The sequence below is a fragment of the Pistacia vera genome, unplaced genomic scaffold, assembly GCF_008641045.1.
Source record: "Pistacia vera cultivar Batoury unplaced genomic scaffold, PisVer_v2 Contig471, whole genome shotgun sequence".
In the NCBI taxonomy this organism is placed as follows: domain Eukaryota; kingdom Viridiplantae; phylum Streptophyta; class Magnoliopsida; order Sapindales; family Anacardiaceae; genus Pistacia; species Pistacia vera.
Genome location: NW_022196303.1, coordinates 391,718 through 414,262, shown reverse-complemented (window position 1 = coordinate 414,262; position 22,545 = coordinate 391,718). Strand labels below are relative to the sequence as shown.

Below are 22,545 nucleotides of genomic sequence, written 5' to 3'. Positions count from 1 at the left end.
ACCAGATCGGACAGCACCATAATGAGCCCTTTCGAGACTATGTGGGGCGCTTCAACCGCGAAAAGGTCTTAATCCCATACTGCAACCAAGAGACTGTAGCTGATGCCTTAAGGAAGGTCTACTCCCAGATGGAGAGTTGTACATTGAACTCACCAATTTAATTGCAACATCATGGAGGATGTATTGGCCAGTGTTTGGGTTGACAAGATGAACCTCATAGAGCCAAACAAAACACCTATGATAATCATTGCTCTCGACGCCTTAATAGACGCCGTGACATAAGACCTGTAGAGCCGTATCCGATAAGAAGAGTTTTTGTACGAGACAATAGATGCCAACTAGATTGCCTTCTCACTTAGCATAGAGAGCCTAACACACCGCCCAAGTACAAGTTGCCTGATTACAGCCTCAACATTGAGTTGGTGGAAGTGGTAGCCGTGATGAAGGAAATGGAAAACGTGGTCAAGTGGCCAGCCAAATTGAAACACCTTGGAGCAAAGCGGGACATTACTAAATGGTGTGAATTTCATGGAGACCATAATACCATTGACTGTATTGCACTTTGCCTTGAAGTAGCTGAGCTGTTGAAAATGGGGCATCTCCAAGAGTTCTTGACAGATAAAGGGAAGAGCACGTTGACAAACAAAGATCGCCAAATCACTTATCCACCCAAAGCCCCTCCCACAGATGGAATGTGTGGTGTAATCTCGGGCAAATTAGAAGTTACTTGGATGAGATACTCATCAACAAAGCACCATACCCGAGCTGCAACTAACCTACAGTTCCAACACTTAAGGCCAACACAGTAGAGAGCCACCAACCTGACCATAGAATTCATGGATAATAAGGTAGCATCACTTTTGAATCCCTACCATGATGCACTCGTAATCACACTCCAGATCACCAATATTATTGTTAGAAGAATCCTAATGGACCCCGGCTCCTCAACTTGAAGCATTCAAGGTGATGGGATTGGGTAAGTCTAGCATCAACCGTTGCCCAACTTTCCTTGTAGGATTTAGCTCAAAACAAAAGTACACCATCGGGGAGATTGCCTTGCTGGTCTATGCCCAAGGGATCAACCATCAAACCACCTTCATGATACTAGACGCCCCCTCCTCCTACAATGTGATCCTTAACTAGTCGTGGATTCACGGCATACGAGCTATTCCCTCAACTTTCTACCAGACTATTAGGTTCCCCATCAAGTAGGGCATCAAAGAGATTAAGGGAGATCAAAAGGCTTCCATAGATTGTTATCAACATGCCTTCAAGACAAAATGTGGCACCATGTAGCAATTACAAATACTTCCAACTGGAAGAGCAGAGCCGAACTAACCAGCTATGGAGGAGTTAGATGAGGTCCAAATTCACCCAGAGTTTTCAATCTGGAAAACACAAGTAGGAGCTCAGCTCTCACCTGATATCCGAAGAAAGCTCATTGATTTTCTGAAGGAGAACCAAGATTTCTTTGTTGGGTCTCACTTCAACGTGACCGAGATTAACCTCGAAGCTATCATGCATCGACTGAATGCCGACCCAAACTACCCTCCCATGAGACAGGAGAGAAGAAATTTTGCCCCGAAGAAAAACAAGGTGATTAATGAGGAGGTGGAGAAACTACTTAGCAATGGCTCGATTCGGGAGGCCCACTATCCAAACTGGTTAGTGAATGTGGTGGTAGTGAAGAAGAAGAAGAACGGGAAGTGGAGAGTTTGTATTGATTTCATCGACCTAAACAAGGCATGTCCCAAGAACTCCTTCCAACTCCCCCACATAGACATGCTAGTAGATGTCACCGTTGGACATGAACTACTCAGCTTTATGGACGCCTTTTTTGGATACAACAAGATATTGATGCATCCGAACAATCAAGAGAAGACTGCCTTCATCATCAAACGAGGCATCTACTGCTACAAAGTGATACCGTTCGGCCTGAAGAATGTTGAAGCCACCTACCAGTGACTCGTGAACAAAATGTTCTCCAACATGCTAGGAGATTCAAAGGAAGTCTATATCGACAATATGCTGGTAAAATCTCAAGTGCTAGTTGACTTCAATGTCTCCTTCCAACCCCATACCGCGATCAAATCTCAAGTGCTAGTTGACTTTATTGCCGATTTTGCACCTAATACTTCTGTTTAGGTGGAGAGAGAACTCCTATGCCTAGCTGATCATGCACCCTCCAAGTGGATCGATCCTAGCAGTGGATGGCTCGAGCAATGTCAACGGCAACAGATTAGGTTTGGTACTCATCTCCCTAGAAGAAGATACTTTACAACAAACTATTCAATGCGGCTTTAAAGCAACTAACAACAAGGCCAAATACGAGGCGTTGATCATCGAGCTCTCACTGCCCAAAGGAATAGAGATAAAAAAAATAGAAGTGAAATCTGATTCACAGTTGATTGTGAACCAACGTCATGGCTCCTATCAGGCATGAGACGCCAAGATGACCTCGTACCTAAACATAATCAAAGAACTCTAATCATCTTTTGAAGAATTCAAAATCACCCAGGTCCCAAGGATCGAAAACTCCCATGCAGGCACCCTCGCAAACCTTGATTCAGCTTTGAAGACCGAGCAGCCAACAACGATCCCATTGGTACACCTACATACATCAGCAATTGCCCTCGGCTCGACCAAAATTGCTCCAGTCGGCTAGGACGAGTCATGGATGACCCCAATCCTACATTATCTATAGAACGACAAACTCCCCACAGACAAGAATGAGGCATAGCGGCTCAAAGCTAAAGCAGTGTTGTGTCGTTTGAAACAACTACTAGCAAGTGCACTAGTCTCAAGTAATATAGTGTAACAAAATATGGGTTATCGTACCCAAGGGATTGTGTAAACAAGTACTGAAATATTAATTAGTCTTAACTTTATCTAGATAATCAAAACTTAGAATGGTGATCTTTAAAACTAAAAATATTAAAAGCTGAAATATTAGAAACGAATTGCAGTAAAACTAAAATTAAGAATTCAATGAGAGAAAACGGCTAAGACTTCAAGCTCATCTATAACTTCTCTACACCCCTCAATTTACTATAGCCAATGAATTTATTTAATTAATGTGTTAACCAATATTCTTTCTCAAGCAATATTAATTCTACTTCTATCTCACAACCTAGATATTTCTATATAGATTTAATGAAATAGACAAGCATTAAGCTTTATGAAATCCTCTAGCTTTCAGCACAAATTAATCCTACCTATGACTATTGCATGTATCAATTCATATATCTCTATATCCAATTAATCTATGGCCTATATTACTAGAGCACTCATGTGATATCTCCTCTCGGTCTCAATCACATAAAACAATTATATCAGAAATTGATCAGGTTCCTAATAGCATTAAGCACATAATATAAACTCATCATTAGAAAAATAATTCACTAACCAAAGAGTAAAAGATTGATCACAGATCCATAAATAGACTAACCTTAGTCTTAGCTTGAGAAATTAGTTCATAATAAAAGAAACAAGAGTAGAATCCAAGAAATAAATCATATTGAAAAAGTAAAAACAAACTCTGTGATGAATTTTGTTCTTGATTCTCCTTTTTCTTTTGTTACACAACAATCTCTCTCCAAAAATAGGTAAAATTTGGCCTACTTAAAGAGTAATCTTAATCACCTTTAAATACCCAAAAAAGTCCTAAGTGAAAAAGGAAAGAAAAACTAAAAAAAAAACCCTAAAAGTGTCCGACACGGCCCTGGCCGTGTCCAAATATACGCCACCACGGCCTAGGCCATGGTGCTTCTTGTCCTCGATGTTTTATCTTCATTCCAACACCATGGCCGTGGTGAACCACCAACGCAAGGCCATGGCCTTCAAACTTGTCAGTTAATCTCAATTTCTTCAAGCTTTAAATCCCAATTTCATTCCAATGCTCCAATCTACTCAATTAACGCCTGAAAATTACAAAAATTCTCCAAATCAATAGCTAACCATTCATATTTCAATCTTAACAAAAACTAACATCAAAACACAGAAAACAAATGAGAAATTAACTAGAAGGCTATAAAAACAAACCTAAAAACACTAAATTTATGCAACTTATCAACTCCCCCAAACTTAGTCCTTTGCTCGTCCCCGAGTAAAGAAAATATCAGAAAAACAAATTCAACAATTATCAAGGATTCGCAGCATTTCCAAAATCAAGGGAATAAGGCAAACATGCTTTAAATAATTCTCATGCATCCAAATATACAACCCAGTTAATTGTGCAACTCTAATCTTTCTTCCAACCCAGTCGTGCCTCACCAAGTCTTTATACTTAATCCCCTGCTTATTTTTCTCTTTTTTTTTTGTTTTCATAGGCTTCTTTAGATTGTTGCATCACCTTTTTACGCGAATGCACACATTTGTGATGAATGCCCCCGATTACTCAGCAATGTCACAACACATAAACTGCTTTGCATACTCATAATTCAAGCTACGGTTTGACGCAAAAGTAAACATGAGTCTCATGAATACTCATGGTTACTAAGCAGCTCGAAACAGCGAAGTAGTTCATTCAAAAATAAACAAATAAGCATAGTTAATTTATTTCAAGATTGTATATGCACATTTTTTTTTTTTAGAAGTAGGGAGTGAAGACAAGGCTTAGCTAATACACAACAAAATCAAATGAGAAACCAGAATTTGCACAACCATCTAGAATTGGATACTCTTTAGCATTCCTAAAGATATGAGCATGTTTGAATCATTTCAATGACTTGATACTACCATTACTCCAAGTGATTACCAAGTTAATCACAAAAAGGAATTTTTTTTTCTTTGGGGATATCACAAAGTTTCATTCGGGATTGTATCAAAAGTATAACCGAACTACCCAAGCCCTCAAACTGAAAAAATGCAGTGTCCTCAATGCATGAAAAGCAAAAACAAAACAGAAAATATGGAAAATAAAAGATAGAAACTTCCTTGCATTTAGAGGATAGAATAACTAGGAAGGTGGGCTCATATAGCGATCATATTTGGCTTCCAGAATGAGCAAGCGATCATTGACACTGCTGATGCTAGTCTCTTGTCTTTGCATTACCTGGAAGAGCATCTCTAGAGTCATAAGTGCTTGAGCTTGTGGAGCCGGAACGGCTTGACCCTCAGTGTTTAGCGAAGCTCTCTCTACGTGAAAGCCTATTGCAGTGTCATTTGCCAAGTCCTCGGGAGTAGACTGAGCAATGTTGGTCGGTGGCAGAATAGGACGTCCCCGTCCATCTTATAAAATATATTGACCCCGATAGGGAATACACATATGCATAGCAGTTAAGGTAGCAAGGTCAATGCATTCTTTACCTACAATGGGCTCTCCTAATTGCGCATCCGAGATGCCGACAGATTTAGCAATAGTGGTAATTAAACCACCAACTGCAATCTTACCGGTCCGACCATGTGCTACATGATTCAAATGTCCTAAAAGCCAAATACCCAAGTTGTGTTTATGACCTTTCTCCATGCACCATTAACAAAACAATTCACTCTTATTGACAACCCCTGTACTTTCTCCCCGCCCGAAAATGGTATGTGACATGACTCTATGAATGTATTTGTGGGCAGGGTTCCGTAAATGGGTGGATTTAGAAAAACTAGCATCATATGGTTGTGTGTGTTGTGTGTTGGTAAAGTTGTGCCAAGCTACGTTTTCAACATATTCAGGAGGAGGAAATCTGAAGCCCAAGTTAGAGAAACCAAAAATTTTATTAAACTTCGATAGATTGAGACAATGGTCTTGGTTTAATAATCTAAATGAAATGCATCCTTCATCTCGATTATCTTTGGCGCCTACCTTATAGGAAAAAGAACTAAGAAACTCTAAGGTTAATTGGACATACGTACTTGATTTCAACCCCATAAATGTAGTCCACTCTATGTTACTAAGCAGTCGATTAATTTCGTCTTTTAAGTCTAACTCTAGCAACACTGCATTATCTATATAATGTGTACAAACGACAGGTTGTTGGGCAAGAGTGGCATACCTTTCCTCTAGTTCCTTGCTTTTGAAGATAATGGACCCTGGAATGTTTGGAGTTGTGGATCTCCGAGAGGAAAAGGCTGATCGTTGTGAAGACGAGGACTTTGCTCCCTTTGTAGTTTTTCGTTTCTTCTGTGGACCCATTAAGTGCGAAAGTCTATATGCCGACAAATAAAGCCAACAAAAATGAACTAAAAAAAGACAAACAGAGAAGAATGAAGTAGCAAAATGACAATGGAAAACTGTGTATGTTGAGAGGGTGTTAACCTAATAATATCTTCAATTAGAGCAACCTAGGGATTGTAGTAGAGTAACACCCATATCCAACAAACAAACAAGACACGAAAATACCCTGTTTAACAGTGGCAAAGTGAAAACTGAAACTAAACAATTGGCAGAAGAACGTAAAAAAAAACACCAACAAAACACGAGTAGTAAAAGAAGCAAGTGCAGCATGACACACGCGATAACCCAACAATAATCAGAGCATTCTATGGCAAAAAAACTAACAAACAGACGAAAAATAAATAAATTAATGATCCCACCAAAATCCAATAAAGGCAAAGAAGGAAATACTTACCTTAAAAGAGAAAAGGACAATAAGAAATAATGCACAAGATGGAAAAGAGAAAACAAAGTTGGTTGGGAGAAGAAGATGGTTGGAGCGGCAGACAACAAGTGGAGATTGGGAAGAAAAGAATTTGATTTTTTTTTCTAGGGTAATGGCCCGCCACTTTCCCTTTTTCCTTCTTCAAACTTTTTGTTTTTGTTTTGATTTTTTTTTGTTTGTTTTTTTTTTTATTTAATTGGTGTGGTCATGGTCCCTCACATGGGCTAGGCCATGTGACATACCATGGGGTAACCCATGGTTTCTATTGCAAACATTTTTTTTTTTTTTTTGATAGCCATGATTGTGTAAAGTAACATGGGGCACCCCGTGGTGAAGGTTGGACTCTACAACCTTTTCATATGTCAACATGGCCACGGTTGTGTAAAGTGACATATAGTACCTTGTGTTCTAGTCCGCTCAAAATTGTCTTCTTCTTCTATCACGTAAGCTTCCCCCAAACTTGTTCCTTATTCCGACGATAACACAACAAAAATAAAAACACAATCAAGCAAAAATAAAATAATTGTAGAAGAGAGAAAAAAAAAATTATAGTTCTAATTTAGAGTCGTTAGCTTGACTTTCTGCGCTTGCTTATTTTGGTTCATGTAGTGCCATGGAGATCTTATCTCTTTTCCATCCTCCATCTTCATAATGCTTGAGACGTTGTCCATTCACCTTGAACGTGCCTTTCTCCTCATGGGAAATCTCAATGGCGCCAAGGAAACATTTGGGCGACCGTGAAAGGTCCTGACCATCTAGACCTTAATTTACCTAAAAAGTCTGAGTCTAGAATTATAGAGCAACACCCTTTCCCCTTCGACGAACTCTCTTTTTGTGATATGGTTGTCATGCCATTTTTTTGTTCTCTCTTTATAGATCTTTGCATTCTCATAAGCATGACTCCGAAATTCATCAATCTCATTCAATTGCAGTAACCTGTTTTCACCTACAGCTTGCATATCAAAGTTAAGAAATTTTGTAGCCCAATATGCATGATGTCAAGTTCAACAAGGGGATGGCATGCTTTCCCAAAAACTAGTCTATATGGGGACATACCAATGGGGGTTTTAAAAGATGTTCTATATGCCCACAATGTATCATCCAATCGCAAAGACCAATCTTTTCTAGAGGTAACAGTCTTTTCTAAAATTCGTTTCAGTTCCCTATTAGATACCTTTACTTGGCCACTAGTTTGTGGGTGATAAGAAGTGACAACTTTATGTGTGATCCCATATTTTTTCAAAAGATTATCAAACTGTTTATTGCAAAAATGTGTCCCACCATAGCTAATAATTGCCTTAGGAGTGCCAAATCTAGTAAAAATATGTTTCTTTAAAAATTTAACAACCACCCTAGCATCATTTGTTCTAAATGCCTCAACTTCCACCCACTTGGAAACATAGTCGACTGCCACAAGTATGTATTTATTAGAAAATGAATTAGGAAAAGGTCCCATAAAGTCTATCCCCCAAACATCAAATAATTCACATTCAATAATATTGTTCAAGGGCATCTCATGTTTCCTAGCTATATTCCCTGTTCTTTGGCACCTATCACAAGACGCTACATAAGCAAAATCATCCTTAAACAATGTAGGCCAGTAAAAACCTGCTTGTAGTATCTTTGCAGTTGTCTTGGTTACCCAAAGTGGCCACCTACCTCTCTGTCATGGCAGTGATGTAAAATGGATGTCATCTTCTCCTCAGGCATGCAGACGGGGTGACGATCTTCACGCTATCGTCATCCGACACCACCACGGTCACGGTCGGTATCACCTTCTGAGTGGGTGGAGAGACACGGCCCGAATTCATCTTAACTAGAGCCGAAGAAGTTCCACCCGGCTCGATCCTCTTCCGCTTCCTCGCCGATTCGGTTCGGTGCTTCTCCCTTATCTCCTTAACTATAGGAACCTTGAAATCGGTCAACATCCTCTCTTTTGCAAAGTAGAATTCCTCAACGATTAGTGGATGGTGTACAGACCTACAGAGACGACGAGCTTGCTATACCAAACCAATAAGACGTACAACAACAAGTTCCCGAGCAGAACTAAGATACCTTGTTGCACCTCAAGAACATGGCTCCACAAGAGACTCATTTGCAGGTTCGCCTCGTCCAACACTTGGCAATAGTTTCTCTCTTCTTCTGATAAAGCGAGGATTGCTTGGCTCTTCTCTTTGGCACAGAGCCCAAATAATGCCTTGTTGTAGTTTAAATCTACAAAAAAAGAAACAATGAGATTCAATACTCCAACAGTTAGCTAAAATTAAATATCCTCACCTTTTGTTTGCTAAAAGAAGGGAATGCCCTTGGCTCCACCTTCCCCAAAAACCGATTTGCCCTTAACAAAAAAAGTAATCGTTCTTCCATTTCTTATCATAAATCTTCAATCCAGTTACCAGATGTCTCCGGTCATGTTGAAGCATGAAGAGGTACCTACCTCTCACCTTGTCATGCTCCTTCAAATAATACGAATAAGTAAATCCATAGCCCTAAATTCTATACTGAGCTATGCACACAGACATTCGATAGACATGAGCAACTGCCACATGTTCGGCATCAACTGGCTCAAGGCAATACCATAGTGGCTCAACACCTCACTCACTAACCGAGGAGTGGGAAAACACATCCCCTCCACTAAGGTCTAATCGTAAATACTAATCCAGCCTGGCACATACCAGTCCACCCTCTCATGCTAGGTCGACACCCTTATTTCGATGGAAGCAGGTATCTTGTATAGATACCTAAGCTTCGTAAGCCATCTCAATTTGAGACAGTGGATTGTCCGCCAACATCCCCAATATCGAGATGGCTCTACTCGTCCCCATCGCCATCATTGGTCAAGGGAACTTTGCCACCACCTGCCTGATCCGTATTGGTATCACCCTCCCAATCAGATTTGCTACTAGAATCTCCATTGCTTGAGCCATCCTTGCTCGGCTTTGCAACACGGCCGCTCGACATATCCCCCACGTGAAAGGCGACACTCACCCCCCCCCCCCCCGGGAGATGGAGCCACCTCATCACCTTTTAAGATCACGACCATGGTCGGCGAGTTCTCATACTCGTTCCCTCTAGAGATCACTGCCCGACTCTGATAATTTTGACTCTAAGCCATTCGGCGCTATCTAATCACCCGAAGCTAAGCCTTGCCCGTCGTTCGGCTTGGACCAATCCAACTCGGCTTCGTCTCCCCCAAAACCAAAGAGAACCATGTGCCTCCGCCCTTTCCTCCTCAGTGAACCTGAAAACCACTTTACACTTAAAAACCAGCCTAAAAACCCCCCACAAAACCACCCTCTTCCAAAAAACTCAAAACTTTATCTTGGTAAAACCCCAAAACCTTTTCAGAACATCTCCAAAATGCTCGGTTTTACCAAAAACATGAAGGAAACAGGAAAAAACAAAGAAAACAAGCAAAAAATGCAGAGATTTACTATGATAGGCAATTAGAAAATGGTTTTTTTTCGAAACACAAGCTCGCCGACATTCTTTCTCTCTCAAAACAAAATGGAAAAGCTAAGTTCAAAAAAACGAAGGAGACGAAACACTTAAAGGGTTCAGTCTGCATACGACAGGTGGCAGAACATCATTGGTAGCAAAAAGGGGGAGTCTTTTCATTTTCCCGCCTTGCCCATAGCACGTACGGATCATAGGAAATAGGACACGTACATTTCGCTACTGTGTTCGAGAATTCGCCCATAAAGCTTGTTCAGCACGACTCGGTTATGCCAAGCAAAGCGCCTCGAGAAGATTAGCTTCTCACCTGATCAAATTCAGAGAAGCTAATTACACCTTTGGTTAGCTGAGCTCCTAATAATTGGTTCACAACTCACATTTCAAAACGGTACCGATCTTTAATCATGTCGACCGAAACCACCACAAGGAGACGATCGCCGAGTTGTGTCATCGCTCCCTCGTTCTCTATCTCTGTGACTCAAGTTAAGTCCGCTGCCCAAGTAGTGCCGAGCGACATCGCTCGTTGGAGTCAAAATAAGCCACATCCTGGTCGACTCAGTCGATGTGACCATCCAGCTAAATACCGTCGAACCAGGTAAGCACCAAACATGATTCTTCGAAATCACCTCAGATACGATCCCAATGATCTCCAATCTGTTCGGCTCGAGCATTGAGATTGAGCCGAACTAACCTTGCCCCAAGGGCACCCTTAACGGTCAAGTCCTCCTCTCACGAGCAATGACTTGTCCGTATCCCGAATACAAATAATAGAATCTACTCTCTAAGCTAAATACCCTTTATCTTAGAGAGTGAAGGACAAACTATATGGGCCAAAAATCGTATTGGACTTGACGAGGACCAATAACATCATAAATATGTGATGACCTAGAGTCTCGGCTCAACCCCAATTGAGCCCACGCTTAGAATACCTTGGGAACTGTCTGCTCTATGAGTTGGGTCATCCTTGAGTTAAGATGAACTGGGCCTTGCCCATTCGCCCATAGCAGTCCATAACAAGGATCAGAATCCTATTCAAATTCCTCTTTTAACAAGATTTCAGATCTTACTCAAAAGGAAAGCCTAAATTGATAAAGGTAGAAAATTCATTCTCTTTCTGAAAAAAGAGCTCACCTACCAAGTAGGACTCAAAGTCTTATTAGGATTCTAACCTCGGGGGTTCACTATATAAACAGGGGTTGACCTTCTCGATGGCCATTCAGAAATCACCCTTAAGTTCCAGTTCCCGTGTTATCAAATCCACCACCTACTTCAACTTCCCTACATCGCTAAAGCTCCCCCCTAGTCGCAAAAATATCCTTTACAAGTCCATCAAGGTTGTTAGTGGCTCACCCCACAAGATTATGTCCTCACAAATTCAATTGTGAATTTTAGCGTTTACAATCAAAGCTCCCATAATTTCACATATTGCGGTGGAAGAGTTCAAGCACTTCCAGCCATACAAGATTAAGATTCAACATTGCCCAAGAAAGTGGAATATAGCATCATCTCCAAGCTTAAGCACTCCCTGGAAGTTACCATGAGCAAATTTGCTCTCCAAATTCCAGATATGTGACTCTCATCTCCAAATTATTTTATAACACTAGTAAAGAAACAGTTATGCAAGCTTTGACGCAGAGGAGGTCAATAACACATCCTATACCATACAATTTCTTTACTAGTAAAGAGACCTTCGGTTTCAGAGACTTCACGGCCGAGATTGGATTTTTTGAGGAGCAGGTAACTTTAAGGTTCACTTGGTGCTTGACTTGGGTTCCTATTTTTCATCGACTGGACTGTAAGTTTGGTGTGGTCGTCTCCCCTGCAGCATCATCAGGATTCTTTTCTTCAAAAATCATAGCACTGTCAGCTCCTGCTAATCAACTTTACCATCCAGCTTCTATCCAGATTCCGAAATTTCAGTAATTGGAAATCTCACACTAACAATTACGAAATTTCTCAAAGAGCTAGTACCCTAGTTGATCGCATAATGTGTTATAATACCCGTCTAAAATGGTAAAAAAGCAAGAAGCAAGAGATGCTATTGCTAAACTAAAATGGGTAACTTCATTGTAGGTTTCGAAAGAGAATAGTCAGTTCTTGTGAACGACTCCGATGCTATTTCTATTTAAGAAGAAGCCGTTGGAGGAATAAGCGATGCTGCTAAGATCCCAGTCGATTTAGCTCTGAGGGAAGGGAAGGCGGACTGTAATTTGATGGGCTTTTAGACTGGCCCGAGAGAAAGTAGATAATAAAGCGGATATAAGATATAGAAGAATAATCAACTACTTAAAAAAATCCAAAAAGGAACTCCTTCTAAAACCCCAGGAAAGGCATTTTTCTAGATTATGCCCTTAGAACTCCTACTTGATAGATTGATAGATTGATTAAGCTTCGCCCCCTCGATTCAAAAAGGCACTAGGCGGGATGTAAGAGATTCAGAGATTGCATTTCTCCTTACAACATTAATTAAAAGGACTTCAAGGAGGACTACTTTCAAACTAGTTTTTCCTCGCCTTTATGGATTGGACTTCCCAGCTTATTACTAGCTCACTCAAAAAGGATTTTCATCGTCACTTCGCCCCCCTTTAAGACTGATTCCTTCTAGCTTCTAGGCGAGAAGGTTGGAACAAAGCAGCGCTTACGCTTATTCCGACAACAGATTCATCGGTCACTGGATGCGTGCTAACAAAAATACTTCAACTAACCTGTAACAAATCATGTAAGATTGTCACGGATAAACCAAACCCTGCCAAATCCATTTCACCCTTTGCAAGTTCAAGACTTTGGTAATTTGTTGGATAATTTTAAGAAAGGGATTTTTATATGATCTTTGATTATTGCAGGCAGATTAGCCTTTTACTCGTGTTACTGGTAGCTCCAGGATTAAAATCAATTGCTTAGATGAATCTGTAAAGCCCCGTTTTCAGCCATAATAATTGATGCCTGTATGTTTGAACAGCAAACATCAAAGAATACATACTAATTCTTGGTTCTAAAATACAATCGATCATAAACGCAGAGTAACATTGAACCTCCACAAATAACAAATCTCAAGTATCTTATATACCGGGTGAAAACATGGTTAACTAAATAAAATAGAGTTAATGACATCAATGATATTGATTAATAAAAAAAAATCTCTAAAATAACAAAAAAAAAAACCCATCATTATGGACTGTTAATAACCGTTAAATTTTAGGTTGATAAAGTTATAAATAATACTAAAATTTACGTTAATATGAGTTGTAAATAATACTAAATTATCCACTTATCAATCCATTAAACTTAAGGGAGGATTTACGTAGTGGAGCCAAAAAAGTTCCGTATTGGTCCAAACAACTACTATTTTCAAAACACAAAAGGGAGGGCAAATAATTAATTTTCAAAAATGTTAACGCTAGAAGGAGGGCTTGAACCTCCGACCTTGTGGTTAACAGCCACACGCTCTAACCAACTGAGCTATTCAGCATTCTTGCACACTTGCATACTTTAATTTTTTAATTCTTTAACTTGCCGGATTCTCATACACAAACATCTTCAATAAGATTTTGAAGATTTCATGTTCATACAAAAAGGACCATCAGCAAACAGCTGACCTGAAATGATTCAAATCATTTGTAATAGAGCAAATCAAATTTATGCTACCATAATTGCAAGCAAATGCAAAATTTTAGGCCAAACCAAACAGCTAACAAAGTTACATGGCCCTATTCTTTCTGCATACTACAATAAAATGGCCAGGGATAAATCAATTCACAGCAAACATAGAATTAATTTACTTTTCAAAGCAATCGAGATGCAGATCAATGTGTTCAAGTCATCAAAAGAAATACAGATCAATGTGTTCAAGTCATTGGAGGGTATGAATTTGCCTCGAGACAGCGCTCTGTCAAAAATTTCGAAACTAGGTGAGTACAACATTGCCAAAATTCAACATGGAATTGCAGTCATTCAAGCAGGCAAGAACTGAATAATAGATCACATTTGCTTAGCTTGATAAATTAATACTCTTTTCAGAGCAATCGAGATACAGAGCATTACATATAAAGCAACAGTTGCACTGATTCCGCATGGAGACAAGCTGAATTACTACTCTAGCCAAATTGGTCTAGGCAAAAAGATGTTAGAATAGCCTGGAAAAACAGAGAGACCTCCAACTATTCCATCCTTTCAAGTGACCACAAGGCAGCACCCAGGTCGGTGGGCGTGGCGTCCAGAAGATTTTAAATTGTAATACACCATATCATGACGGAACCATTGTTCAAGCCTCTTTTCTGTGAGGATGGATGTCCTGAAAGTCCAGACAATTAAACCAATAAACTTACCAGAGAAAAACAAAAGATATGAAGTTCGGAAACCTAATCCCATATAATCAAAAGTTCAAAAACAGTGTCAAAAATTTCCAAATTGCCAGAAATTCACCATGCAATCTCAGTAATCAAGCCGAAAAGAACCGAATAATAGATCACAAGTTTGCTTAGCCTGATAAATTAATACACTTTCCAGAGCAACCGAGATATAACAAAACATTACACATAAGACTGAGACAAGGTGCTCCTTACGTTTGGAATTAAATTTTAAGCAACAGTTGAAACATTCGGCAGGGGACAAGGTGCTCCTTACGTTTGGATTAAATTTTAAGCAACAGTTAAACAATTCGGCAGGGAGACAAGGTGAATCACTTCTCCACCCAAGTTGGTCTGCCAAAAGATGTTAAAATAGCCTGGAAAAGCAGAGAGACTCCAACTGTTCCATCCTTCAAGTCAATAATCCCACCATCGTTCCAGGTGACAATCTAACTTCAAAGGGACCGCCTTTGAAATAACACAATTCCCTTTACATCCTGGGAACTCTTCACAGAAAGAGAGAATGAAGCTCATCACCAACAAAAAACACTGAATCCTCCAACCCATCGATCACCTCAACCCATTCACGTTTCTCTTCGTCAAGCTTATAAACCTTGAATTCAATTGGATCAATTTGGACGGCCAGCTCTTATAATCAAAACAAATCCTGGGAGGACTTTATTAAGTACGACCAAACCCATACACTTTCAATCTGCAGTGGACCAGCAACCGGAGAAACCGTCATAGACTTAGAGTCCACAGTTACATCACACCAGACATCAAAGCAAAGAACTTTTCATCATGATAAATTATATCAACAAAATAATCATAACCCTGTCTATTCTAGTCCATTTCTTGTCTACATTTCTCCACACCAGCGCAATCCCTTGAAATATCGTCATAACGGCGAACCCATCATCACTCTCTCACGGCAAAGACCACAACCGCCTTTCTGAAAACCAGGCTTCCTTCTAGTATACCTTTACCTTGATAAACTTTTTCAAGTCTATAGGCTTTAGCTACTTCCTTGACCCGATAATCCGACAAGTTCAAAGACTGCGGTAACCTTTCAGACTCGGGTACTTTGTTGGACAAGTTTCCAACGACGTCAGATAACGGATCCTCTAATCGAACTTTGCCAGAGTTCAACTCTTCGCTTTTGACCAAACATGTATACGTAATTTGGTGCAGATTTGAGCTACTGGGAAGGCGATTGATCGCATAAAAAGTGAACTCGCGAGAACCAAGTGTCCGCGACGGCCTGAGGTGATGGATGGAAATTTTAAGGCCCACGTGTGGAGAAAGAGGTTGTGAGGAGGAATTGAGGAGCGAATGAATTACAAACGCGCGAAAACGAAGCGTATCAATTCGCGTGGGGAGATGTTCTGCGATCGAGGCGAAAGGGGTCTGGAGACTGGACCATCGGGATGGTTGTGTCCATCGGAGACAAAAACTGTGAATGTTGACTTTGAGAACGAGGACACAGAAAAAAGAAAGAGATGGTAATGAAAAGACGAGAAGGGTTGAATTTAATGGATAGTGCAATTCAAAGGTCAAACTTTCACATGACAAGATCATCCTCTCGCGGAAGCCAAGCAAAATCCTGAAAATTAATGTTTGTCTCGATTTTAATATTCATAAAATATGATCTAGCTTGGTACCCAAGCTGGGCAGAGTCGCCCATTAAATGTATCTAGGCCACATATGAAGACGGCCCAGGAACTTGTCCATTATTCTATGGGTCCGGTAAGAACAGTAAGACAGCATTTCCTATTCAAAGAAAGTAACACTTGCCAACCAGAGTGGCTAAGACATGGTAGAGGTTGGTGATTAAAAGCCAAAAGAGGACAAAAAGGCATTTATTAAATGCTTATTAAGAGATATGATCACAAAAGGACAACTCTTCGCCAACCCACAAAAGAATGAATTCTGTGCTGATAGCAGATTTTGCCGTCACAGTCCTACATGTAAATAAGTATTCAATTACAAATCGGAGGAACATTATACGTGTTCACTTTAGGGTGTGTTTGGTTTAATATTTTAGATAGGATTTTAGAGATGATATTGGGTTATTGGACGAGAGTATTACAAGGTAAATTTTAAAAATTTGTGAAAAGCCCTTAGTTTTACTAATTTAATTAAAGACCCTACATATAAATGACAAAAACACCCCCACCACCTGCAGTGCCAGATTCTGGCCACCATTGTCAGAACCGACCAAAAAATTTCGTTACGGCACATACCGTCGGATCTGTGCCGTAACACGTCGTTATGGCATTTTCCGCCAGATCCATGGTAGGACGGCCGGAAAAAGCCAAACGACGGCCATCTTTGTTCGTCAGCGACGGCCAAGATTTGACCGTTGTTGACCATCAACGACGCCAGATCCGTGGTGGATCTGGCCGGAAAAGGCCACATCGGTGAACTTTCGGCCATTTCTGGTCGTAAGTTAGGCCATTGTACAGATTCTGCTATCACCGACGGTGGTTGCCGGAATCTGACAAGTTGGGTTGATGGGGGTGTTTTTGTTAATTTTTAAACTTTTTTTTAGGGGGTATTTAGTGAAATTATAACCTTATGGGTTTAAAAGTAATTAAAAAATAGGTAATTTCTGGAATAATGTGCCAATATTATTTAAGAATAGGATCCAGAATATGATAAAAATATATAGGCAAACACAGCCTTGAATTTTCTTGAATAAAGCTTACCCAAGTACCATCTTGTTAAAAACAGCTCAAAATACCAAATAAATTTAGTTAACAGAACAACAGAGAACTGCACTTAGTACAAGAGGCTGCTGCAAATGAAGAAAGCTGGAAACAGAGCACTTTTAATCAAACTTATTAAACATAAGTAAATGAAGAATGAAATCCATGTTAGTACTAACCAAAAAGAAACCATCAAAAGTAGAAGGCAATTCTTTAACTCCAAAGATACAAAAATTTGTTAAGAGATAGCGAGAAAGAGAACATAACAAATAAAGCCACATGAATAAGGAAAAATACGTAAAACCAAGGTTAAACTCTCTCTAAGTCAGTTTCTTGTTCTCTGTGTGAATAATAGATTCTCCAAAACGGAGGTTTTCTCTCCCTTTTATACCTAGCAGTGGTTAAGAGTTGTTGTTACGGAGTGGATTACATGCATAATCTCCTGTAATCCAAATCTAAATCAGGCCTCCCCATGCTTGAGTATAAACACCCATGCTTAATACTAATGAGCTTGCTGGTGAAGTCATCTACTGTGTGGGCAACAAGTGGGGTGAGCCTAACCATTAGATCCGAACACGGTGTAGAGGACAAACGGCACGAACCTGGTTGTCCAAAAGACTACACAACATATATGATTATAGGATGAGAAATACTACACATAATACATCATATATAAATTATTGAATTTATAGTTATACAATAAGATAGAGATTTTTAAACATACGCGGGTATCGCCAATAATTCTGCTATAAAAATAAATAATTAAGAGTTCGTTTGTTTCATTATTTATCACTATTCTATCCCTATTCCAAATGCAAATGCACGTTTGTTTCTCTATTTTCAAAATCTTATCATAAATTAAGAAACTATTTAAAACCCCCTAGGTTTGTTAATTGACAAAAACACCCCCAACAAAAAAAATTTATAAATTAACAAAGACAGCCTCGCCCACCCATAGTTGTCAGATTCGGGCAACCACCTTCAGTGGTGGTCGAAATCTGTCACAACGGCATACTACCAGCCGAAACTAGTCAATAATGCACCGATTTGACATTTTCTTGTCGTCGACGGCCAGATCTAATCTTTTCTGGCTAGATCTGTGTTGGATCTAGCCAGAAAAGGCCAGATCGACGCACGACCGGCCAGATCCGACCAGTCGTTCGTCGTAATGCCAGATTCCGACCAGATTTCGACGGTGGTGGCCGGAATCTGGCACTGTGGGTGGGTGAGGGTGTTTTTTTCATTTTACAAAAAAATTATATATTAGCGTGTTTAGTTAAATTAGTAAACCTAAGGGGTTTTTTTACTAATTTTTAAATTTTACCTCGTAATAATCACCCAACTTTATCTACCAATAATATTTCAAAAATACTAAAACAAACACACCCCTTCGAATAAATAAAATAAATAACATCCCTTCAAATACATATATTTACAAAAAAAAAATGATCTCATTATCATGTTTTCTTTTCTTAAATATCATTTGTTATATACAACAAACATTTTCTCAATCTTTAAAATATAAAACTTTAATAATTGTTATTTTCATATCATTTGTTATAAATCAAATTATTATTATTTTAAATTTACAACATGCTCTTTATGAAGTACAATTACTTCACTAAGAATAAGATGGATTGAATAAAGCTACCCAACATGCATAGGATTTCAAACTCACTCTGTCACTCAACTACCATCTTCTTGTAAACTAGTGAGTAGTGAGTACAACACTGCCAAGAAATTTACCAGGCAGTCTCAGTCATAAAGCCGGCAAATACTGAATAATAGATCACAATTTTGCTTAGTTTGATGAATTAATACAGTTTTCAGAGCAATCGGGACACAAAACATTAAACATAAAGCTGAGACAAAGGGCTCCAGACGTTTTGAATTAAAATTTAAGCAACAGTTGCAACAATTCGGAAGAGAGAAAAGGTGGATCACTACTCCACCCAAGTTGGTCTAGGCCAAAAGATTTTAGAATAGCCTGGAAAAGCAGAGAGACCTCCAACTGTTCCATCCTTCAAGTCAATAATCCCACCATCGGTTCCAGGGTGACAAACAATAGCATGACGAGAACAATTGTTCAGCCTCTTTTCTGTGAGGATGGATGTCCTGAAAAGTCCAGACAATTAAACCAATAAACTTACCAGAGAAAAACAAGATATGAAGTTCGGAAACCTAATCCCATATATCAAAAGTTCAAAAACCATGTCAAAATTCCAAATTGCCAAGAAATTCACCATGCAATCTCAGTAATCAACCCGCAAGAAAGAATAATAGATCACAATTTGCTTAGCCTGATAAATAATACACTTTCCAGAGCAACCGAGTTATAAAAACATTACACATAAATACTGAGACAAGTGCTCCTTACGTTTGGAATTAAATTTTAAGCAACAGTTGAAACATCCGGCAGGGAGACAAGGTGAATCACTTCTCCACCCAAGTTGGTCTGCCAAAGAGTAGAATAGCCTGGAAAAGCAGAGAGACCTCCAACTGTTCCATCCTTCAAGTCAATAATCCCACCATCGGTTCCAGGGTGACAATCAGTAACTTCAAAGGGACACCTTTGAAATAAACACAATTCCCTTTACATCCGGGAACTCTTCAGCAGAAAGAGAGAATGAGCATCATCACCAACAAAAAACACTGAATCCTCCAATCCATCGATCACCTCAACCCATTCACGTTTCTCTTCGTCAAGCTTATAAACCTTGAATTCAATTGGATCAATTTGAACGGCCAGCTCTTAATAATCAAAAACAATCCTGGAGGACTTTATTAAGTAGACCAAACCCATACACTTTCAATCTGCAGTGGACCAGCAACCGGAGAACCGTCATAGACTTAGAGTCCACAGTTACAGTCACACCTGGACATCAAAGCAAAGAACTTTTCATCATGATAATTATATCAAAATAATCATAACCCATGTCTATTCTAGTCCATTTCTTGTCTACATTTCTCCACACCAGCGCAATTCCTGAAATATCGTCATAACGGCGAACCCATCATCACTCTCATCACGCGCAGAAGACACAACCGCCTTTCTGAAAACAACAGGCTCCTTCTATTAAACCTTTACCTTGATAAACTTGTTCAAGTCTATAGGCTTTGCTACTCCTTGACCCGATAATCGCAAGTTCAAGACGCGGTAACTTTCAACTCGGGTACTTGTTGGACAAGTTTCCAAGACGACGTCTATAACGGATCCTCTAATCGAACTTTGCCAGAGTTCCACTCTTCGCTTTTGACCAACCATTTTACGTAATTGGGGTGAGATTTGAGCTACTGGGAAGCGATTGATCGCATAAAAAGTGCTCTGCGAGAACCAAGTGTCCGCGACGGCCTGGAGGTGGATGCATGGAAATTTAAGGCCCGCGTGTGGAGACAGAGTTTTGGCGGAGGAGGATGAGGAGGCGAAATGAATTACAAAGCGCGCGAAACGAGCGTATCATTCGCGTGGGGAGATGTTCTGCGATGGAGGCGAGAAGGTGGTCTGGAAACTGGACCAATCAGGATGGTTGTGTCCACGTGCAAACTGGTGACTTTTGAGATACGAACACAGAAAGAAGAAGAAGAAGATGGTAATGAAGAAGACGAGAAGGTTGAATTAATAATGGATAGTGCAATTCAAAGGTCAACTTTCACATGACAAGATCATACTTCTCCGTGGAAGCCAAGCAAAACCTGAAAATTAATGTTTGATCTCGATTTTAATATTCATAAAATATGATCTAGCTTGCTACCAAGCTGGGCAGAGTCGCCCATTAATGTATCTAGGCCACATATGAAGACGGCCCAGGAACTTGTCCATTATTCTATGGCCGGTAAGAACAGTAAACAGCATTATCCTATTCAAAGAAAGTAACACGTGCCAACCAGAGTGGCTAAGACATGGAAAGGTGGTGATTAAAAGCCAAAGAAGACGAAAAGGCATTTATTAATGCTTAATTAAGAGAATGATCACAAAAGGACAACTCTTCGCCAACCCACAAAAGAATGAATTCTGTGCTGATGAGCAATTTATGCCGTCACAGTCCTACATGTAAATAAACTATTACAATTACAAATCAGAGAACATTATACGTACATTCCACTAAGATTTTCTTGAATAAAGCTTACCCAGTACCATCTTGTTAAAAACAGCTCAAATACCAATAATTTAGTTAACAGAACAACAGAGAACGGCACTTAGTACAAGAGCTGCTGCAAATGAGAAAGCTGGAACAGAGCACTTTTAATCAAACTTATTAACAATAATAAAACTATGTCACTAACTAGGGTACTAATCCAAGTACTAACATTGGAATTTAAATTCCCTCCAAAAAAAATTTTAAACTTTCATGTTAGTACTTAAATTAGTACACATTGGTTGTGCACATAGCAATACTCTTAACATAAGTAAATGAAGATGAATCCATGTTAGTTACCCTAACCAAAAGAAACCATCAAAATAAGGCAATTCTTTAACTCCAAAGACACAAACTTTGTTAAGATACGAGAAAGCAGAACATACATAAGAAATAGAATACGTAATAAAATCCGCTCACTCTAAACCTAAGGTTCCCGCTCTCTTAATTTCGGTTTCTTTGTTCTCCTGTGTAATATTCGCATCATCAGGATTCTTTTCTTCAAAAATCATAGCACTGTCAGCTCCTGCTAATCAACTTTACCATCCAGCTTCTATCCAGATTCCGAAATTTCAGTACCCTAGTTGATCGCATAATAAGATTGTCACGGATAAAACCAAACCCTGCCAAATCCATTTCACCCTTTGCAAGTTCAGAGACTTTGGTAATTTGTTGGATAAATTTTTAAGAGAAGGGATTTTTATATGATCTTTGATTATTGCAGGCAGAATTAGCCTTTTACTCTTGTGTTACTGGTAGCTCCAGGATTAAAATATCAATTGCTTTAGATGAATCTGTAAAGCACCCGTTTTCAGCCATAATAATTGATGCCTGTAGTTTTGAACAGCAAACATCAAAGAATAACATTTCTAATTGTTGGTTCTAAAATAACAATCGATCATAAACGCAGAGTAACATTGAACCTCCACAAAATAACAAATCTCAAGTATCTTATATACTCAGGGTGAAAACAGTGTTAAACTAAATAAAATAGAGTTAATGACATCAATGAGATATGATATAATAAAAAAAAATCTCTAAAATAACAAAAAAAAAAAACCCATCATTATGGACTGTTAATAAACCGTTAAAATTTAGGTTGATAAAAGTTAGTAAATAATACTAAAATTTACGTTAATATGAGTTAGTAAATAATACTAAATTATCCACTTATCATATACATTTAAAACTTAAGGGAAGGATTTACGTAGTGGAGCCAAAAAAGTTCCGTATATGGATCCAAAAACAACTACCATTTTCAAAACACAAAAGGGAGGGCAAAATAATTAATTTTCAAAAATGTTAA

General features: G+C 39.2%; 1 non-coding gene across 1 annotated transcript; it reads right to left on the bottom strand.

Annotated features, from left to right (window-relative positions):
• Positions 1–13,444: 13,444 nt before the first annotated feature.
• On the bottom strand, positions 13,445–13,517 carry TRNAN-GUU. The gene has a single exon. It is a non-coding gene; the product is annotated as a tRNA-Asn (tRNA).
• Between the last annotated feature and the right edge of the window lie 9,028 nt (positions 13,518–22,545).